The following is a 23,034-nucleotide window of genomic DNA, read 5'->3' as shown; positions in this document are numbered from 1 at the left end:
ACAGTTTTTTTTAAATTGTTTTGGCCATTATAGAATATAAAAATCTGTAAGCAAAAACTGAAAAAGAACTATTGGCAACTACTTTTCATATGTTTAATGTATTTTCTGTATCTCTCTACAATTAATTCTGGCAGACTCCCCTTGCCTCTGTGTGGCTGTTTCTTTGAGTCCCTTCTACTGCAGTATTTTCTCCTGTCTGCCCTGTCATGCCTGGAACCTATGACATTTTTCTGGAATTGATATTAGGCGAACAAATTAGCCCACACAGATTAGTTCAAGAGCCCCGTCACTGTTTTCTCTCCCCTGGCCTTGATAAGGAAACCAATTAAAGCCACGAAGCATGTTTAACGACAGTGCTAAATGGGCCAAATCACAAATTAAAAATTCACCATGTACAGAGAAAGTTATTTACCGTGGTTTACTTAAGAAAACAGTATCCCATTATTTTTATTCCTGCTTTTAAGGGCCACAACCAGGAACTGAGACAAATAAAAGTGGAAGAACCCTGTTTATCACCTTACCTCATAGCTGTCAAGCGCCCCTTATTTGGCGGGACAGTCCCTTATCCCAGCGCCATGTCCCGCTGCTGTCCCTTATTGATGATGTCCCTTAAATAAGCTACTGAAGGTAATGGGGCCCTTTCTGTGTCCAGCTGTCCTTTGTCAACAACAAATTGTTGCTGTTTTTTGTGTTGAATATATGCTATATGGTAATTTATGGACCTAATAGGTATGTAAAGCCATTTGCACGCAACAAAATATGTATTTTATCAAAGTAATTGTCCATCCCTTATTTTGGCTGCTGATCCCTTATTTTTGAGGCTGCTGGTCCCTTATTTTCAAATCTGTAAGTTGACAGCTATGCCATACCTGCATGACCTTCCATTTCCCCTCCGGATTTCTTCCCAAGAAGCCCACCTGACTGATAGACTGCAATTGCATACTGTCAGGCAGGCATACCTTACCACCCATTGCACTTTGCTCTTCCCCACTTTTTCTATGCCAGATATTGAAAGGGATCGATAACTTTCCAGCCTTCAATTCTTCCAGTCTCTCAGCAGCAACTCTCTGATATATATATTCACTTGTCAATTTATTTTATATGCAACTTTTCTCCCAGTGTAGAACCCAAGGCAGCTCACAGCATAAACAAAAACAAGGAATTTCACCCATCCACCCATGAGACGCCTTTGCCATCCCATGGGCAGAGACCAGCAGCTCCAAAAGGAATGGTTTGGGGCTGGATCAAATGGGGAGTGGCTCCAGCTGACGGGGGGAGGGATGTATCCAGGTGGATTATGGAAGGCTGTGTAGAACAGGAAAGAGTGTGGCTTTGAGATTTTTGGAGAAACTTTTTTTATTATTATTACTTGGTAGGGTGTGTCCATGGGACGCGGGTGGCGCTGCGAGTTAAACCACAGAGCCCAGAGATTGCCGATCAGAAGGTCGGCGGTTCGAATCCCCGCAACGGGGTGAGCTCCCGTTGCTCGGTCCCTGCTCCTGCCAAACTAGCAGTTAAAAAGCACGTCAAAGTGCAAGTAGATGAATAGGTACCGCTCTGGCGGGAAGGTAAATGGTGTTTCCGGGCGCTGCTCTGGTTCGCCAGAAGCGGCTTAGTCATGCTGGCCACATGACCCGGAAGCTGTACGCCGGCTCCCTCAGCCAGTAAAGGGAGATGAGCGCATCAACCCCAGAGTCATCCGCGACTGGACCTAATGGTCAGGGGTCCCTTTACCTTTACCTTTACCTTTAGGGTATGCCCTGGGTGTCTTAATTCTCATTGTGTTGGAAAATAGAGAGTTTTTTTCGGTGGACAAGGGAGTTCCAAGTTATTATCTGTCTCTCAGAGTGAACCAGTACAGTAATACCTCCATGAACGTCCGCCTCGTCTAGCGTCCATTCCGGGGAACGTCCGCGGCAAACCCGGAACAGGTTACTTCCGGGTTTGACGCTCGCGCATGAGCAGAAGCACAAACCACTCCTCGCACATGTGCAGACGCGGCACTTTGCCCTGCGTCCTTTTCGGCTAGCGGCCAGGACTCTGGAACGGATCCCGGTTGCAAAACAAGGTACCACTGTAGTATCATTTGGGTCAATGGTTTCTCTATAAATCTATTCCAACCTGGTCTTTACCAATTGATAAATCTGTTGATTAGTAGCTCAGTTTTGCAGTAGCAAATGTGGTTCTAATTACAAGCAAAATAGGAGTCTGATCTCATGTGTGGGAGATATGCAATCAAATCTAACAAAGCATCTTCTTGCTAGTTAGCATGTGAAGGGGTTAAGACCATAGAACCATATTGCTTATAGGCAGACTCGGACCATAGAAACATAATTGTAGAGAAGGCTCTCTGTGATGTCGTTTCTCCTCCTCTCCTGGGAGGGAAGAAGTAAAATAAGTATTTCCTCTTCTTTCTCTCTCCACCCCACCCCCTTCAACCAGCCATGCAGACTGACGTCTGTCTGCTTGCTGCAGCATCAGGTATATGCCTGAAGCTGTTTTTGCTTTAAACACAAGTCTGTTACCGGCATTTACTAATAGTGCTGTTGCTGTTTGAGGGACGCGGGTGGCGCTGTGGGTTAAACCATAGAGCCTAGGGCTTGCCGATCAGAAGGTCGGCGGTTCGAATCCCTGCGACGGGGTGAGCTCCCATTGCTCGGTCCCTGCTCCCACCAACCTAGCAGTTTGAAAGCATGTCAAAGTCCAAGTAGATAAATAGATGCCACTCCAGTGGGAAGGTAAACAGTGTTTCCGTGCGCTGCTCTGGTTCGCCAGAAGCGGCTTAGTCATGCTGGCCACATGACCCGGAAGCTGTACGCCGGCTCCCTCGGCCAATAAAGCGAGATGAGCGCCGCAACCCCAGAGTCGGCCAGGGGTCCCTTTACCTTTACTGTTGCTGTTAAGAACAAATGCTTGACTGTGAGTAAACTATATGATTTAAACTTACTTTTCAGTCTGTAGCCTACTTCTTTGATAAATGGGGTGACAAAGGGGCAGACCAGTCTAACTGCTAACTGCGATGCTTTCAGTTAAACTGCTTAAGATGGGATTTCAACTTTGCTCAGCCCCGTGCCTTTAAACGCAAACTGTAAGCTGATTCTTTTGTCTGTTAACCCGCATACATGGATCTGTAAGAGGGATTAAAAAAACCGTCATCACAGACATGCGAAGCGAGAAAAGGAGAGGATCGAACCGTAATAGTCAACACTGCGCTTTGGTCAAATCCTCACCTTTTTGAAAGAGCTTTGATCTCAAATTTAGAGAAAACGAATGGAAAATTTTATCATTTGAAATGTGTCAGAAAAAGGGCCCTGCAGTTCCTTCTGCAATTCCTGAGATGATCAAAGAGATATTTTTAAAAAGACACAAACTAAGGCCCATTGCAGGCTGAGGCCCATTCTCTGTGATGTAGTAAACCTGTGGTGAGGAAAGCAGCTTATGGAGAACATGGAGGCACTCGTCTTTTTGATGTGCATATTTCTAGCCAGGACTTAGATAGGAAGCTTTGATTCTCCACCTCCTGCCACTTCCAGGAGGATCCTCAGAGCATCATTGTACACTTACATCAGAATATACTGGCCAGGGCTGTTGCTACCAGAGCTCTGGCACCCTCCTGACTGGCAAGCCTCTCTAGGGCTTGTCCTTCATCCTGCTTCACTGGAGAGCCAGTGTGGTGTAGTGGTTAAGAGTGGTAGTCTCGTAATCTGGGAAACCGGGTTCGAGTCTCCGCTCCTTCACATGCAGCTGCTGGGTGACCTTGGGCCAGTCACACTTCTTTGAAGTCTCTCAGCCCCACTCACCTCACAGAGTGTTTGTTGTGGGGGAGGAAGGGAAAGGAGAATGTTAGCCGCTTTGAGACTCCTTAAAGGGAGTGAAAGTCGGGATATCAAATCCAAACTACTCCTCCTCCTCCTCCTCCTCTTCTTCTTCTTCTTCTTCTTCTTCTTCTTCTTCTTCTTCTTCTTCTTCTTCTTCTTCCTGGTACCTAGTTTCTTCATGCACCAATCTCCTGGTGCACCACTGGGACTCTTGATCACAGACTCTGACTCTATAGTCCCATTATTATTATCCCCAAGCACTGCGGGTGGTGCTGTGGGTTAAACCACAGAGCCTAGGACTTGCCGATCAGAAGGTCGGCTGTTCGAACCCCCGTGACGGGGTGAGCTCCTGTTGCTCGGTCCCAGCTCCTGCCAACCTAGCAGTTTGAAAGCACGTCAAAGTGCAAGTAGATCAATAGGTACCACTCTGGCGGGAAGGTAAACGGCATTTTCGTGTGCTGCTCTGGTTCGCCAGAAGCGGCTTAGTCATGCTGGCCACATGACCCGGAAGCTGTCTGTGGACAAACGCCGGCTCCCTCCGCCAATAACGCGAGATGAGCGCCGCAACCCCAGAGTCGATCACGACTGGACCTAATGGTCAGGGGTCCCTTTACCTTTACCTTTACCTTACTGCGTGCTTCCTCCTTCAAATCCCATTTCTTCCACCTTCAAATCCCGTTTCTCCTCACATTTCTCACCATCTCTATTCCCCTGTGTTGTTCACTCCATAAGTGGAATGGAACGCATCCCAGCAATTTCTCTTCTGCTTCTCTCTGCTTTCCTCTTCCTGATTCCTAATCAAGGTCGTAGCTCTCTCTCAGCTCTTTTACAAGGTCGTACCTCTTCTACTATTTCAATACTTTTTTTATTGGGTTTTTGATAATTTTATACATATTAAAACAAAACCATTTCAAACATTAGAATACAAGGTTCTTTTGAACCTTCAGACCTCCCTCCCTCCCTCCCTCCCTCCCTCCCTCCCTCCCTGGGTTCCATGTTTAAGTTAACTGCATCTTTTACCTTTATCCATCTATTATATAACCATAATTCCCATAGCCTCCTTTCATCTTTCTGGTTACCTGCCACCAGCCTGACCTTGTTTCTTGCAAGTGGGGTTTCCTAGGGCCTCCCAGAGGCACAACACAATCGCTGCTGCCTCCTCACAAGGTTTACTGCAGGAGTAGGCAACCTAAGGCCTGGGGGCTGGATCTGGCCTAATCGCCTTCTAAATCCGGCCTGCGGATGGGCCGGGAATCAGTGTGTTTTTTACATGAGTAGAATGTGTGTTTTTATTTAAAATGCATCTCTGGGTTATTTGTGGGGCATAGGAATTCGTCCCCCCCAAGAAAAATATAGAGTTCAGCCCCCCACAAGGTCTGAGGGACAGTGGACCGGCCCCCTGCTGAAAAAAGTTTGCTGACCCCTAAGTAAAATGGTTGAATGAAATTATTTCAGAAATAAAGGAGTGCTCTTTCAGATTCCCCAGATTTTTGAAGAACCACACGTCCCAGGTTTTTCGACCACACACAGAAACACGAATCACGTGGAATATGGGAGCGGTGTGTGCTTTAAGGATCTGCCGGGACTGTCACGTTCCCTGACCTTGACCCACACTCAAGCACAGAATAGGGCACTGATTAAAGCAGGGGTAGTCAACCTTTTTATACCTACCGCCCACTAATGCATCTTTCTTGATGGTAAAATTTCCTTACCGCCTGCCAGTGCTCAATGGAAGGAGGATTCAGCTTGTGCCAGAGAACCCCCTACCGCCCACCTAGAATCCTGAAACGCCCACAAGTGGGCCGTGTTAAGTTGTGAGTGAACATATCAGACGACACAGTGATTCTTCAAACAGCTCTTGTTTATTCACAGGCCAGAACAGAACTGAACTGAAGGGTTCAGCCAGCCTGCTTATATAGAGCTCCACTACAACGCAACAGTAACCACTTTCTGTAACTATCCAATCACTGAACGTCACTTTCAATCCCTTATATGCATATAAGGCTGTAGGGACCAGGTTGACAACCCTCTGGAAGGGCCACTGCCTCCCACTCCAAGTTCTTCCAGTCCAGAGGACATTGCTTTACTCCTCAAATTTGGAAGACTTGCTCACAGAGTAAGGCCCCATAACCCCCATGCTGCTAGTAATGTTTAAATGTTTAAACACATGTTTAAAAGCACACCGTATAACCTAAAACCTCCTTGTTATTTAAAACTCTCCATTCCCCCCCGACCGTTAAGAAACTTGAACAATTTACTCGTCACTAAATATTTAAATATAAAAAGGTGAGGAAAACACACATCTTTTCTGCTAGACAAAATGTTTATAGTTCCATGGCTCTATAAGACATGGATATGGAGATTGGCTTATTTTGCTATATTTCTGCGATTGCTGGCGGCTGCCTTGAAAATGTCTTGTCAGAAGGATGGGAAACAGGTTTAACTTAATAACTAATAAGTTAAAGTACACCTCTCTTGGAGATATTTCTGTTAGATCACTGTCCTCCTGAGGGATGGATGTGCAGGTGTACTTGAATGGAATGAAATATTATGAGTTGTTGGGAGGGATGAGTGTGTTTGTGTGTGCGAGAGAGAGAATAGTGTTTAGCTTAGTTTTAGATGTTATGTTGTTAATATTGTTTTATAGATTATAAATGTTTTATTGATTATTTGTTCATTATATAGTAGGACTTGCGCTGTTATTGTGATGTATAGCCTATTTTTTTAGTTGCTGGTTCACTAATAGTGTTTCATAGAATGCAATTATTTTATTGATGTTTAGTTAATTATATTATATGATTTATGGGGTACTTGTGGTGTTTTGCCAGGTTATTGTTTTTAAGTTGCTTTGGGATTCATGTGAATGGAAAGTGGCGTATAAGTGCAATCAATCAATCAATCAATCAATCAGACACAAACATTTAGGTAAAGGCAATGGCCAATTTGTTCCTGACCCCTGCACATTCACAAGCCCACTCCGCCCTGTTACACCCCGTTTTGCCCCCCCCCACCTTACCACCACACCTGTCCCACCCCCTTTTGGCTCACCTCAGTGCGCATGTGCGTGATCCCACGTCAATTGGACATGCGTAAATCGGTTGCCTATACTTAACTACTTTCAAGGGTCTCCTGTTGAGACAGAAGGGACAGGATCCTACCATTCTCCCATAAGGTTCTCCCACAAACTAGAAGGCCAGTTTGGGACAGTGTCTAGGTTGATTCATTCACACTTTAAAAACATGTATTTTAGCAGTTCTGCATCTCCATTCTTTCTATCAATCAGTTATATAGAACCTACAGCTGCTACATAATAAGCATTCTTAAGCACGCTTCCTCCTTAAATTTAACATAAAAAGGATTGGGAGTTTTGTTCACTTCAAAGGAGTTATTCTGACAAAGGCCTGAAAACTGAATTTGTGAATCAAAAAAAGCTCCCCAGTGTCTTTCCCCTTATTTCTAATGCAAAGCAGTGTGATAGAGCTGATATTGTGACAATCCTCAAACCTTTTCCTTCAAAAGGAAGTCAAAGGGAACCATTCCAGAGTAAGAATTTAGAGGATTGCTGCCTAAAGCAGTTAAACTTATTCTGTGATGAAAAAGAATTTAGATTAGCATAAAAGCAAGTAAATGTTTAAGCAACCCAAGGAAACCTTGGGTACAACTGTATCTGCAGTGTCTCATTATAAAGCCCTAGTGAAAGAAATATAAGAAATATAAATGCACATTCTCTCTTATCTTGAACTCTGTTTAGGTTTTTCCCAAAGACCCATCGAGACTCTGTTGACACAGACAGCTTTCCTTCTTTATCTGGCAAAAATATAAGACTCACAGAGCAATACTTGCAATACTCCCACTACATCTGAACTACTGGAGCAAGTCAAACTACAGTGACTTTTGCTTGTAGCAAGGACATGATGGATGTTTGCTTGACCCTCTCCCAATGCATTGAAGGAATGCATGGAGAAGCTGAGGTTTGCCCTGCCTTCTGCCACTGCCATCTGCACATGTCATGCTGCCCACCAGTTGGATCATGTGAAGATGCAACTGTGTCTGCACAGTTCTCCGTAACAGGGGAGCACCATCAAACACACTTTCAGTGTGTAACGGGGAGGGAGGTGTTCCAGTAAACCAGGGATCAGCAACCTTTTTCAGCCATGGGCCGGTCCACCGTCCCTCAGACCATGTGGTGGGCCGGACTATATTTTGGGGGGGAAATGAACGAATTCCTATGTATTTGGAATCCTGCCTCTTAGTGACACAAGTCTGTCATTCACAGCTGTTTATTCCTGTTCAAACTGCAGATGCAGTGCAGATAGAAGATGTGGATTTTGTTCATTATTTCATATCATTGAAATTATTCCGTAGAAAGCAGTTTAAAAGCTGCTACCATTGCATCTATGATGAGTTGCTTCCAAGTGTCTATAAATAAATAATAATTAGTATTAATAATTATAATACTAATAATTTATTTGTACCCTGCCCATCTGGCTGAGTCTCCCCAGCTACTCTGGGCGGCTTCCAACAAAGATTTAAAATACATTAAAATGTCACACATTAAAAGCTTCCCTAAACAGGGCTGCCTTCAGAGGTCTTCTAAAAGTCTGGTAGTTGTTGTTCTCTTTGACATCTGATGGGAGGGTGTTCCACAGGGCGGGTGCCACTACCGAGAAGGCCCTCTGCCTGGGTCTCTGTAGCTTTGCTTCTCGCAGGGAGGGAACTGCCAGAAGGCCCTCGGAGCTGGACCTCAGCGTCTGGGCAGAACAATGGGGGTGGAGACGCTCCTTCAGATATACTGGGCTGAGGCCATTTAGGGCTTTAAAGGTCAGCACCAACACTTTGAATTGTGCTCGGAAACATACTAGGAGCCAATGTAAGGTCTTTCAAGACCAGTGTTATGTGGTCTCGGCGGCCGCTCCCAGTCACCAGTCTGGCTGCCGCATTCTGGATAGTTCCGGGTCACCTTCAAAGATAGCCCCACATAGAGTGCATTGCAGTAGTCCAAGCGGGAGATAACCAGAGCATGCACCACTCTGGTGAGACAGTCCGCAGGCAGGGAGGGTCTCAGCCTGTGTACCAGATGGAGCTGGTAGAGAGCTGCCCTTGGCACAGTAATAACCTGCACCTCCATGGACAGCTGTGAGTCCAAAATGACTCCCAGGCTGCACACCCGGTCCTTCAGGGGCACAGTTACCCCATTCAGGACCACGGAGTCCTCCACACCAGCCCACCTCCTGTCCTCCCAAAACAGTACTTCTGTCTTGTCAGGATTCAAACCAGCTAGCACCCCCGTCCTCAATTTTTGCCTGTATTCTCAGTGAAATAAGGTGGTTAAATGTGAATATTGTGTTCAGCTTACTTATGTTTTACTTCCAAAATTTGCATAGTTGGAGGAATCTCCAGATGAGGCTAGTTCAAATTCTGACAGTGCTAGAGGATTGTCATGTGTAATTGGGTGACTCTTCCACTCTCATTATTCAACAGCTAAAGAGGGGTGGAACTTGAAGTCTCAGACAAGTGGTGGAATGAAAAATCAATTACCAAGTGAAAAAATGCTTTGGTTGTTTCCCAGTCAGCGTTGCAAAGAAGTTTTGGTGAAATGTCACACATCAGATATTCCATCTGCACTGAAAATAGGGCATGTTTTCTTGGCCAGGAAAGTGTAATAATTGAAAGTATCCTACATTTTTAAAAACGTTTTCCTTTTTCTTCCCTGTCTGCAATGTACATGTAACATACTCCAAATGACTTAATTGCATTAGAAGATGTGTTCTGCATTAGGCAGCAGCCTGTGGGCTTTCATTGAAGAGAGACCCACAAAGAGCACATTTATTGCAGTTATAACGCCGTGAATTACAACTGCCGGTACTGGACCAGGGGTGTGAGGATTTGTTATGTTAGAACCAGCTGGTGTCCCTCCTCTCAGATTTTGCCAATGCTCTCACCAAAGGGATGTGGTTTTGCTTTACTATTAAAGTTTACTTTATAGCTTTAGCTGGAGAAGAAGCCAATGCATTTCCAAACCTGGCCATTTAATTCCCTGATGCAGCTAGAATATTCAAAATGTCTTACGTAAGAGACAGGCACTTTCATAGCTGTTAAACGTCAAGTGGGGAGGGGAGTCTTCCAGTTTTCTTACCTCCAAGAGTTGGTGAAATTCACTCTCACTCCCTGTAGCAACTTTAATGTTCTGGGTTCACCACTGTGTAGTATTCCCTTAATCCTCAGAGACTGCAAAACTGAGAAAGACCAAGTGCTTTCTGTTGCTTTTACTGCTCAGTCGAAGTCCCTATCAGTGAAATAGACGTATGGTAATCTCCTCCAGTATCCTGCATATGTGATAATGCACTAGAATGATCATTCCCAGCCAGAGGGGCTGTTCCATAAATTGATGTCAAAAGGTGTTTGTGTTCTCATTGAATGGGGAAGGTTGCAGTAGTCCTAAGTGGAACATGATCTAGAATGTGGGTAGAAAGCCACACATTTGTAAACAGTCCACAGTTTAGCATATGAGAGTAGGTGGACAAGGAGGGTAATAAGAGATCATTATTTATTGTAAAAGGGACGTGGGTGGCGCTGTGGGTTAAACCACAGAGCCTAGGACTTGCCAATCAGAAGGTCGGCGGTTCGAATCCCTGCGACGGGGTGAGCTCCCGTTGCTCGGTCACAACTCCTGCCAACCTAGCAGTTCGAAAGCACGCCAGTGCAATTAGATAAATAGGTACCACCCCTGCGGGGAGGTAAATGGCATTTCCGTGCACTGCTCTGGTTCGCCAGAAGCGGCTTAGTCATGCTGGCCACATGACCCAGAAGCTGCACGCTGGCTCCCTCGGCCAATAAAGTGAGATGAGCACCGCAACCCCAGAGTCAGTCACGACTGGACCTAATGGTCAGCGGTCCCTTTACCTTCATTTATTGTAAAGAAGAAAATAATGCTCAGGTGAAAATCTTAGGGCAGCTTTGGTTGATTTATGAAGCCATGTGAAATCCAGCTGGCCCCTTTGCAGAGTCCGCCTGGCTTTGCAGCACTTTGCAATGGCCACCCAAGCACCTAAGAATAAGCCACAAGCACCTCCCTCCTTTGGCCAGCAGCCATAGTTGTGCAGGAGGTAATGTTGGCTGCCAGAACCTGCACCATGAATACTGTAGTGCAGTGGAGGTGAAACGACGGCCCTTCCTATGTGGTTGGTCTCTAAACTCCCCTCAGCCCCAGCCAGCAGGGTCAATGGCCAGGAGTATTGGGAGATACAACCCACAATGTCCGATAGGCCACAGAAGCTCCACTTCTGCTTCATTGCATGCTGAGATTTAAGTCTGGGGGGAAATATTTGTGCGACATCTGGAGTGCAACTATAGAGGATGACTGGAAGCAATGGGCCTTGAAGTATTTGGCAACACTTGCACAAATTAAATCTGCATCATAGGGGGGGGGGGGGGAGGGAAGCAAGGAGAAACAAAAGCCCATTTCTCTGTGCTCAAACACCCACATCCACACCCATCCCCACACACCTCCACTGTTTCCACATTGGTCTTTCTCGTGGTTTCAGCCCCTAATAATTGTACACAAGAAGAACAAACCTATCCATTCTGAAGGAAATCAGCCCTGAGTGCTCACTGGAAGGACAGATCCTGAAGCTGAGGCTCCAAAACTTTGGCCACCTCATGAGAAGAGAAGACTCCCTGGAAAAGACCCTGATGTTGGGAAAGATGGAGGGCACAAGGAGAAGGGAACGACAGAGGAAGAGATGGTTGGACAGTGTTCTTAAAGCTACGAAGATGAGTTTGACCAAACTGCAGGAGGCAGTGGAAGACAGGAGTGCCTGGCATGCTCTGGTCCAGGGGGTCACGAAGAGGCGGACACGACTAAACAACAACAACAACAACAACAACAATTGTACACAGGGAAATAGAAGTTCTAAAGTAATGAGAGAACATAGGGCTCGTTTACACTTCCAATTCTAGAAACTATGGGTCCATGTGGTTTTCCGCTTGACCCACACTTTCTAGGCATGAGTCGAAGCAGTTTCCCTCTTGCCCCACTCCTTTCCCAGGGAAAACCCGCTTTTTAGCTCTAAATTGGAGCAAACATCAATCTGGAGAGAAACCCGCATTGCCATTTGCTCCGACTGAGTGCTCAAGAGCTCTTTTCCCTGGAGAAAGCAGCGCTACACAAAGAAGTGTGCATAAGCACTAACTTGAGAAGCACTTCAAACAGAGTTCTCTTAAAGTTGTCCTACTCAGCCTATTAGTATGTATTAATTTTTGGTGCGACTTTTAAACTTACCTCATTATAATAATTGCTCTGCCTAATGTGCTGGGAGATCCCTGGATTTTCATATTATTGTTCAGACCAGGGTACAGAAGCTACCTGCAGCCATTTGACTTGTTTGCATGATGCTCTGCTGATGTTTTTACATCAAATTCTTGGGTGGTTTTGGATTGGATCCCTTCCAGCTGATTTCTTGGTTGCCAACAAGCAAGAGGTGTTCCTTATCCTTCCATGTCAGTCTTACTCTGTCCAAAGCCAGAAAGAAAAGGTTGCTCTTTGTGTGGTTGTGTTGGGGTGTGTGTGTGGAGAGAAAACCTGAAGTAGTTTTCCAGGTACAGTTGTACCTCGGGTTAAGAACTTAATTCGTTCCGGAGGTCCGTTCTTAACCTGAAACTGTTCTTAACCTGAGGTACCACTTTAGCTAATGGGGCCTTCCGCCGCTGCCCTGCCACCGCCACACGATTTCTGTTTTCATCCTGAAGCAAAGTTCTTAACCCGAGGTACTATTTCTGGGTTAGCAGAGTCTATAACCTGAAGTGTCTGTAATCCCAGCATTAGGGGATGATTAGAGTCTGCCTCTGCCTCTGTTTGTGTCAGTCACCTCTGTGCACAAGTCACGGGCTTCTCACAAGCATATGTTTGGGCACCATAAGAACAGGTTGGGACATGGGCCTCATCCAGCAGGCACTTACCATAGTCTCATGTTCTTATGACCTTTGTGGCACCACATACTGTATTTTTCGCTCCATAAGATGCACATGACCATAAGATGCACCTAGTTTTTAGAGGAGGAAAACAAGAAGAAAAATATTCTGAACGAAACAGTGGATGTATGATTTTTGTGGTTCATGCTGTGGCCACAGACATGATATGTGATTTGACGGTGAGTTTGGGGTGACCCAGTGCAAAAATCCCGAGAATCCATGGGGATCCGTGCTTTGTAACCATGTTTTTGCACCGTGGCCCCACGAAACAGTGGATGTGTGGGGGTTTTTTGGTGCAGGTTGTAGCCATGGACATGCTATGTGATCTGATGGTGAATTTGGAGTGACCCAATGCAAAAATCCTGAGGATCCATGTGGATCCGTGCTTTGTAACCATGTTTTTGCACCATCGTGGCCCCACACAACAGTGGATGCGTGATTTTTTGGGTGCAGGCTGTAGCCATGGACATGCTATGTGATCTGATGGTGAATTTGGGGTGACCCAATGCAAAAATCCTGAGGATCCATGGGCTTTTACCTCTCCCCTTCCAGGCAGCCTCCTTTATCTCCCTTATCTCCCTCCCGATCGCTTAGTGATCAGCTGCTTCCTTTCAACACTCCCTTCCCTCTTGTTTGCCTTAGTGTCTTTTCCTTAGCTGGGGCAGTTTTTTTGCTCCTCCTTTTCTTCTAATTTCTCTCCTCTTGCTTTAGCCTTCCTGTTTCCTCTCTTTGCAACTTCGCTGTCCTTACCTCCCCTCTCCCAGGCAGCCTCCTTTATTGCTAGCGTCCCTTATCTCCCTCCCTGATCGCTTGCCGATTAGTGGCTCTGTTTCAACACCCACTTCCCTCTTTCACAAAAAGAGAGAGAGAGCATGATCTGCTTTTTACCCGTGGGCAATTCAGCTCCAGGGACCATGCGTTCACTCCATAACCCCTTACTTTTTAGGTAGAAAAAAGTGTGTCTTACGGAGCGAAAAATATGGTAACTCTTTGGCAATGGTGATAGGTACACCAAGTGCACCATCCACACATAACCACCTCAGAAGTCCTCGAAACTCTGAGCCTGTGTGTCTCTGGTTTACCAACTGCACAATGTCACTTCCATGACGCCACCTGAGTGAAATACACATGGAGAGGTTCTGGGTTCCCCAGCAATCTTCCTTCTGTGTGGCAAATATCAGCTCTCCTCCGTTGGCATCACTCGAGTCCTCGCCAGTAAGAATGGTGGCTGGGTGGGCATGACCCATACTATGCAGGCTGTAATCTCTGGTCTCTGTTTGTCCGCAGTTCAGAAGTAACTTTCCTTCACTCGCAGCCTTTATGAAATGTACATTGTTTTATGCCCAACAACCATCCTTTGTACACAGCAATGAATGATCTGTATATGTGCACAAACTTAGGAAGTAGTTTGCTAAAATTAACATTTAGGAGGCAGGCATCACTAGTTATTTCACACGTTATTAACTTATATTACAATTCAAATAAGCTTACAGCTGGCAAAAGGAAGTCTCTTTTGTAAAGTGATCTCAAACATAATAGGCTTAATCAGAGATAAATTAAATTAAGCAGCCATGCATACTGCAGCATATTAGCACTGAGTAGGTATTAAATACACTTTCTGCTATCAGTTGCACAAGCGAGGATTGTAAACAAACAGAAGATAACAAGCTCCAGTAAATAAAGTTTGTTAGAGAAGCCCTGTTCCTGACAACACCTTTTCTCTTTTCTTCTTCTCAATGTGTAGCAGGGTCTTTGCAACTAATACCGATGCTCCCTTGTATCTCCAGCTATGCTCGAACTTCACTCCCAGGCAATTAGCCAAAGGCAGAGCAGACAGAACTAATGAATACCTAGACAACAGATGTTCAGCATGTTTCCTGAATGGGAATTTTTTCCAAAGCAGTTTTTTAAAATGCATGAACGAGTCATAGCTACTGATGTGGAAGATGATCATGGCAATTTGCAATTGTTCTAAAACGGGACTTAATGATTAAGCCTTTGCAATGCAAATAGTCCTAGGGGTTGGGAGATCCCCTTTATGGATCCGTCCTCAAATCCAAGCCATGGCAAGCGAAAGGGGCTGCTGCCATCTGAATTGGTTTATCACTCCCAGCATTGTGCGTTTGGCCAAGCACTGCAGCCCTCCAGACGGCCTTTGCTATGATTTCTTCTTTTAACAAGAGATGCCAGAGAACATGGGACCTTTTGTGTTCTATGTGCCACAGGGTTATTAGCTTATTGTGTCTGCTGTGGACAAACTTCACAGATATAAATATGCTACTCCAAAAGATAAGGATTTATAGATTTAGGCCATCGTGACTACAGGCAACTCCTAGCTTGCATGGGAGTTGCGTTCTGACACACTGCGCATGTCGGTGGGGCTGGTATAAGCCTGCCCCATTCTGCCCCCTTCCAGGGCCGAAAACAGTGTGTGTATTGGTGGTTGGGTGTGTGCTGGGTGCACACGAGCCTTGCCTGTATTACGGACTGTTAAAGAATAATAGAATTGCGTGTCGAGGTCCCCAAGCCACCCCCCTAAATAAATCACAATTCACACAGGAATTTTTGTTTCAGGGTTTTGGCATAGTTTTGGCCGCAACTTTATTAAAATACATAATGTGAGTGGTTGCTTAGGCATTGGTTGCGACTATCTGTCCCCGCCCAGGGACAGAACTGACATCCGCAAGCCTGCCAAGTCAGTAAGGGAAAACATTTTTGGGGAGAGAATAGAGCTGGGTGCCAGACCCTCACCTCTCCCCAAATGCTCCCAGGGGCTCTTGTGTGGCCCTAGCCCCCTGACAGGGGTGCGGACAAGAGCATGGTGAGCCCCTGGATTCCTTTAATGGAATACCCTTGCAGCAGCAGCATTGGAGAGGCAGGCACAGCCAACCCTTACCCCTCCACCAACCAATTCATAAAACCAATGCCTAACCGCAACCTTACAAGTTGTGACGATTAGCAGAGTGATCGCCACAGATGCTGATGGAGGCAGCAATAGCATCTCCTTGCTTAGTTAGAGCATCTTTTTGTGAGAAAGAACGAGACATAGCATCACTCAGGCCTTCCTGACAGGAAAAACACATGCGTGGCAGGATTCAGGCAGCTTGCCTTGCTCATTCATCCATCTCTTGGAAACCTGTCAGTTGTGCATTGAGAACTGCTAAAAGTTCCCGAACGTGACCTTAAAATCTTTGGAAAACATCTGACATTCCGTTGCGTTGTGCACACTTAAAGCTCAGTGTAAGGTGACAAGAGCATTGAGCTGCCCACAGAGCAAATTGTGTAAGTAATCTTTTATCTGTGCTAAGCCACAGGTACAATAATTGGAAAATTAAAGTGCCTGTGAACTATGCAACGTTTTGAAATGATTAATGAAGTCAAAGCTATGCAACTATTTCTGTCAACATGCACTTCAGACAACACGCACTTCAGAAAACTGTAGGGAAAAAGTAGCATTCTGTTTAGCGCTTATTTGCCTTGAAAATTCCCCACTTAAAATTATTCACAAACACTTAAATTATTTAACTGGTGACCTGCCTTATTTCACCCTAATGTAGAAGGAAACCCTAGCAATGCTAATTACAGTATATCAGCTGTTGATGTTTCAGAGTAAAAGTCAAATCAGCAGTCATTTTTGTATAGACTGCTCTGTACTGTGGCAACAACGGATCAAACAATGTGAAACAAGATGGTCCTGGGACACCATTAAATACTCGCATTAAATACTGGTGAAATATTTTGGCCCACCCACACACAATACTGTGTTGTTGCTGTATATTATTAATTAATAATATATGGCAAATTTAAATAAATATATCTGTCACAAGAGGGCCAGTAGCAAGTTGATTTCCATTCTGAAATGTCTTCATGATCCAGGAAAGGTCCTAAAATAGATAATGGAACAACTGGTCTGTGAGCACTTAGAAAAGGATGCTGTGATTATTAAGTCCCAGAATGCATTTCTCAAAAACAGCCATGCCATTCAAGTCATCTTTCTTTCTTTCTTTCTTTCTTTCTTTCTTTCTTTCTTTCTTTCTTTCTTTCTTTCTGATAGAGTAACAAGTTTGGTGGATCAGGGGAATGCTGATTCCAGTAAGGGTTTTGACAAATTTCCCATGAAATTCTAAATAGCTGTTAGATGGATTTGTAACTGGTTGAATGACTGGATCCAAAGAGAGCTCATTAATGGTTCCTCATCATCCTGGCAAATCTGACAAGTGGGATGCCGCAGGGTTCTGTCCTGGGTCAGTTGCTGTTCGACGTCTTTATAAACGACTTGGGTTAAGGAAGTGAGGGGGTGCTCATCCAATTTGCAGATGACACCAAACTGGGAGGGGAAGCCAATGCCATGGAAGACATAATTGGGATTCACGTTGACCTTAATAGATTGGAGAACTTATCCAGAACTATCAGAATGAATTTCAGTAGGCACAAATGTCAGGATCTACACTTAGTAAGGAAAAACCAACTGCACAAATATTAAGATGTGGGACTCCTGGCTTACCAATAGTACATGTGAAAATGATGTGGAGGTGTTAGTAGGCCACCAACTTAGCATGAATCAACAGTGTGATGAAAAAAGGTAAAGGGACCCTTGACCATGAGGTCCAGTCACGGATGACTCTGGGGTTGCTGCGCTCATCTCACTTTATTGGCCAAGGGAGCCGGCGTTTGTCCACAAACAGTTTTTCCAAGTCATGTGGCCAGCATGACTAAGCCGCTTCTGGCGAACCAGAGCAGCACACAGAAACACCGTTTACCTTCCTGCCGGAGCGGTATTATCTACATGCACTTTGATGTGCTTTTGAACTGCTAGGTTGGCAGGAGCAGGGACTGAGCAATGGGAGCTCATTCCGTTGTGGGGATTTGAACCGCCGACCTTGTGATCGGAAAAGCATTAGCAAAAAAGTTAGTGCTGTTCTAAGCTACATCAACAGAAGTGTAGTGTCCAAATCAAGGGAAGGAATGGTACCGCTCTATTCTGTCTTGGTCAGACCACACCTGGAGTACTGTGTCTAGTTCTGGGCGCCTCAATTTAAGAAGGATATTGACAAGCTGGAACATGTGCAGAGGAGGGCAACCAAGATGATCAAGGGTCTGGAATCTAAGCCTCATCAGGAACAGTTGAGGGAGCTGCATATGTTTAGCCTAGAGAAGAGGAGACTGAGAGTAGATAGGTTGTTGTCATTTAGTCGTGTCTGACTCTTTGTGACCCCATTGACCAGAGCACGCCAGGCACTCCTGTCTTCCACTGCCTGGTCAAACTCATGCTGGTAGCTTTGAGAACACTGTCCAACCATCTCGTCCTCTGTCGTCCCCTTCTCCTTGTGCCCTCCATCTTTCCCAACATCAGGGTCTTTTCCAGGGAGTCTTCTCTTCTCATGAGGTGACCAAAATATTGGAGCCTCAGCTTCAGGATCTGTCCTTCCAGTGAGCACTCAGGGCTGATTTCCTTAAGAATGGATAGGTTTGATCTTCTTGCAGTCCATGGGACTCTCAAGAGTCTCCTCCAGCACCATAATTCAAAAGCATCAATTCTTCGGCGATCAGCCTTCTTTATGGTCCAACTCTCTCTTCCATACATCACTACTGGGAAAACCATAGCTTTAACTATACAGACCTTTGTTGGCAAGGTGGAGACAAAAAGCAGTAGATAGGATAGCCATCTTCAGATAACTAAAGGGGTGTCTCATGGATGATGGAGCAAGCTTGTCTTCTCCTGCTCTGGATGGTAGAACCCAAACCAATGGATCCAACATACAAGAAAAGAGATTCTGACCAGGATGTACTTTCTGACAATAAGAGCTGTTCAACAGTGGAACAGTCTCTCTTGGGAGGTGGTGGACTCTCCTTCCTTGGAGGTTTTCAAGCAGAGGTTGGGTGGCCACCTGTCAGGGATGCTTTAGTTGAGATTCCTGCATTGCAGGGGGTTGGACTAAATGGCCCTCGAGATCCCTTCCAACACTACTATTCCATGGCTATAAAATTGGCTTAAGTAGATTCTTGCAGCAGTTGTACTGATCAGATGCTAACAGTCTCAGAAGCCCATTATATGAATTCATTAAGTACTGTTAATGTACAATGCAGCACAAGATATTCAAGGCAGAGGCTAGGAGTGTTTATATAACAGTCTTTTATTAGCCAGAATAACATACAAGACGTGTTTTAAGGTCGCAAGGTTCTGTTATTTCCTTGAAGGCTGTCCTCTTCCTTGCAAAAAGCAAAGAAGCAACCCCCGATTGCATGTACAGAATGTTAATTTCAGCCTCAGTTTCACCAGCATTATTGAGCCTCCCCTCTCCCTCTCTGCCCCCGGGCCTTAATTTGTTTGAGGGCTCAGCTAGTATTCATAAAGCAAAGAAAAAGAGTTTAAGTAGCTCTAAAGAAAAAAAAAATCCATATTAGGGCAATATCCTTATTAGGCCAACCATACAAGTGTTCGAGTTCCCCAATACCCAGACTAAATGTTTAAGAAAAATGGCCAGGGGAGGGGAGAAAAAGGCTGCTAACGATAGTTGGGTTTAGTAAGCCATCTCTGTCTGTCTCTGGTAACTTGGATTTGGGGAAGAGCTTGTAGGCATTCAGATGAGATGCTTGCAGGTTTCATGACTGATCTTCCATGCACATTTACTGCAGCTAGCTTTTACTAGCCTCTGTCCTTAGGTGATACAACTTTGCTAAGTGGAGAACAGGAATAAAGAGAAACTAGGCAGCCTTTAGATCAAGAGAGGCGGAAGGCAGCACAGGTTTTTAAAGGCCCATTTTGAACACGACTGCAGTTGTACTCACTCTTCACTCGACCGCTGCTAAGGAGCTACTCAGTGAATTACTTTTAGATTTACCTTTTTCCACTTTTCCATTTAACCCTCTTGGTTTATTGAACCGTGGCAATGTCTGGTGACGTTATCCATAACCTCCGACATTCCTCAGATGAAAACGGGGACATTCTGTTCTACATCAGTAAGAGTGACGATAATAATAGGGTGAAGCACAGCAGAAGCCTGGCACCCTTTTGCGGGGAGACAGAGGAAGTAGATGAACCCATGTTTTGAAACCTCTTCAACATTCATCCATTTTATTCTTTATTTTGGGGTGGGTAGAGCAACCACCCACACAAGACGACACTGGAAAGCAGCTATTCATGACAAATCTCCTTAGATTTTCCTCTTCAACTCAGCAGGAAACTGAGATATTTCTTTCACAGTTAGCTCTTTAAATGCTTATTGTAGAATGTTTTCTTTGCCTCTGTATAGTTAAGATTATACAACCCAGATCAAGGATAGCTTTAAAGCAGGCATAGGCGAACTCGGCCCTCCAGATGTTTTGGGACTACAACTCCCATGATCCCTAGCTAACAGAACCAGTGTTCAGGGATGGTGGGAGTTGTAGTCCCAAAACATCTGGAGGGCCGAGTTTGCCTATGCCTGCTTTAAAGAGAAGGATTTAGGATTTTCCCAACAAACCTAACATTTGTATCTTTTTCTTTTCCCATAGATGCTGCAATTGCAAATCCAAAGACTGCACTCATCCCAAAAGAATGCCCAGAAGTTTTCACGGCTAAGAGGAAGAAATCTGAGTAGGTAGGTACTGTGTAATGTTTCTGGAACATTCCATGGAACAGCCCCTGCAGGCAAGGGAAGAGAGTAATAAAGAACAAGAGGAATTGCTTCAAAGCAGGTTGTGTGTAGGGAGGAAAGAAGGGAAATGTGGAATTTATGCAGTGTAAGAAACCTAGCTCGGGTCTGCAGTGTTAACCGGTGTGGCTGCATAAGGAGCTTACAGATGAGCTGAGATTTAATAAGGGCATGTATAAGAAATGAAAGAAAGGGAAAATCGCAAAGGAGGAGTATACACAAGTAGCCACAAGTTGCAGGGTGAAGGTCAGGCTGGCTAAAGCTCAGAATGAGCTCAGGCTTGCAAGAGAAGTCAAAAATAATATTAAATGTTTCTATGGCCGTGTCTGAAGTAAGAGGAAGAGTAGGCAAGTGGAAAAGACGGAGAAATGCTATTGGGTAAAAGAGAGAAGGCAGAACCGCTCAACACCTCCTTTGCCTCTGTCTTCACCCAAAAGGAAAGCAATGTCCAACCCGGTGATAACAGAATAAATGATGCAGTGAGGGAGCTGGTAAGGTGTTGTTGTTTAGTCGTGTCCGACTCTTCGTGACCCCATGGACCAGAACACGCCAGGCACTCCTGTCTTCCACTGCCTCCCGCAGTTTGGTCAGACTCATGCTGGTAGCTTCGAGAACACTGTCCAACCTTCTTGTCCTCTGTCGTCCCCTTCTCCTTGTGCCCTCCATCTTTCCCAACTTCAGGGTCTTTTCCAGGGAGCCTTCTCTTCTCATGAGGTGGCCAAAGTATTGGAGCCTCAGCTTCAGGATCTGTCCTTCCAGTGAGCACTCAGGGCTGATTGCCTTCAGAAAGGATAGGTTTGATCTTCTTGCAGTCCATGGGACTCTCAAGAGTCTCCTCCAGCACCATAATTCAAAAGCATCAGTTCTTCGGCGATCAGCCTTCTTTATGGTCCAGCTTTCACTTCCATACATCACTGCTGGGAAAACCATAGCTTTTACTATACGGACCTTTGTTGGTAAGGTGATGTCTCTACTTTTTAAGATGCTGTCTAGGTTTGTCATTGCTTTTCTCCCAAGAAGCAGGTGTCTTTTAATTTCGTGACTGCTGTCACCATCTGCAGTGATCATGGAGCCCAAGAAAGTAAAATCTCTCACTGCCTCCATTTCTTCCCCTTCTATTTGCCAAGAGGTGATGGGACCAGTGGCCATGATCTTAATTTTTTTGATGTTGAGTTTCAGACCATATTTTGCGCTCTCCTCTTTCACCCTCATTAAAAGGTTCTTTAATTCCTCCTCACTTTATGCCATCAAGGTTGTGTCATCTGCATATCTGAGGTTGTTGAAGTTTTCATTAAAATAAAAAGAGGTCCGGAGTAAATGAATGCTGCTATTCAACTGGGTTTTGTTTGGAGCGGGTTGTGAGACAAGGTTTTCAGTGTGAAAACATGAGAGTGCTCCAGAAATAATGATTCGTTTTCTAAAAAACAGCTGTCTTTACTGAAATAGCCTCAACGTAAAAAGTGGGCCTGTGTTACTTCCACAGCCTGTTGGTAGCAATGTTTAAAATAATGCTGTTCAGAACATAGTGCTGTGTGAGCAAGAGACATACTATACAAATGAAAATAACCTGCCAGAACAGTGATCCTGAAAACATAGCCTCATAGTTCTTTCCGTACTGTCACCAAACTGTAAGTGGAATAAAACAAATCTCATGGATTTAAAAGGTCTGGGTTGCTCCTTGATATTTTCCTCATCTTTACTTGTCAGTTTCTCCCTAGCTTTTTTCTAAAACCTTTCCTATATACCAGCATTATTCTTAAAGCCAACACATTGCATTACTGCCCTTGCAGGGCAGATGAGATTATCTCTCACAATTTCATACCAAAAAAAAGTAGATTTCCGTTGTTCAGATCATTCATCCTCCCCTTGTTTTCAATTCCTGTTCTTAAAATATTAGCTCACTCTTTGTTTTCATTCACTGACACATAAACACACCTTTGTGTATAATTTGCTTTCCTTTCATCAAGAAATCCATCTCAAAGCTATACCACTTTTATGTTAGGATTGGAATTTGCCACTTCCAGGTATCTTTGTCTCTTTGCAACTGATGTTGCATTTTAAGCCCTTTCATTTGCTGGCTGACAGCTCCTCCAGTTCCAGATGTCACAGATGTATGGGGGTTGCAGAACTGAGACCATTGCAAGGAAGAATTCTGCCATCCTCCACAGACATGGCCAGCGACAAGAGATATGCAGCACACACTTTCTTTAAATGTTGTCCAAGGACTGCTTCCAACCACAAATCGGGTCCTCCCTTAAAGAGGGCACATATTGCGGTGAGACCTGGAAAACCGACACCCTGTGTTGTGGGTGGGTACAACTGGTCAGCCCCAACACCCGATTGGTAGGTCCTTCGAAGCTGGGTGCAATCTGGCCAATGGGACGCAGTCCAAACTGTTCGAGGGACCTATTTATGCCCATGCACGTGAACCAGAGATTCCTCTTTTGGCGTGTGCATCGGAACACTCGCCCACCTCTCCCTACTTTTAGGGCTTTGTGCTTGACCTTGCTATGCCGTCATGTGTCGCCTGTTGTTGGGACAGGGGCATGGCAGGAATTTTCCCCACTTGGCTGATTGGCTGATGCCATTTGGGTTTCACCTGCTGTGTAGCA

At 45.0% G+C, this 23,034-nt stretch overlaps 1 protein-coding gene across 8 annotated transcripts in view; it reads left to right on the top strand.

Annotated features, from left to right (window-relative positions):
• ENOX1 (ecto-NOX disulfide-thiol exchanger 1) overlaps positions 1-23,034 on the top strand; it is a 273,652-nt gene that overhangs the window by 113,740 nt on the left and 136,878 nt on the right. For all 8 annotated transcript variants that reach the window (XM_077933440.1, XM_028738095.2, XM_028738100.2 and 5 more), the window contains one exon: positions 20,283-20,368. The gene's annotated coding sequence lies outside the window, so the exon portion shown is untranslated. The remainder of the gene's footprint in view (positions 1-20,282; positions 20,369-23,034) is intronic.

Source organism: Podarcis muralis, chromosome 8 (assembly GCF_964188315.1).
Source record: "Podarcis muralis chromosome 8, rPodMur119.hap1.1, whole genome shotgun sequence".
In the NCBI taxonomy this organism is placed as follows: Eukaryota; Metazoa; Chordata; class Lepidosauria; order Squamata; family Lacertidae; genus Podarcis; species Podarcis muralis.
This window is presented reverse-complemented; position numbering and strand designations above follow the sequence as displayed.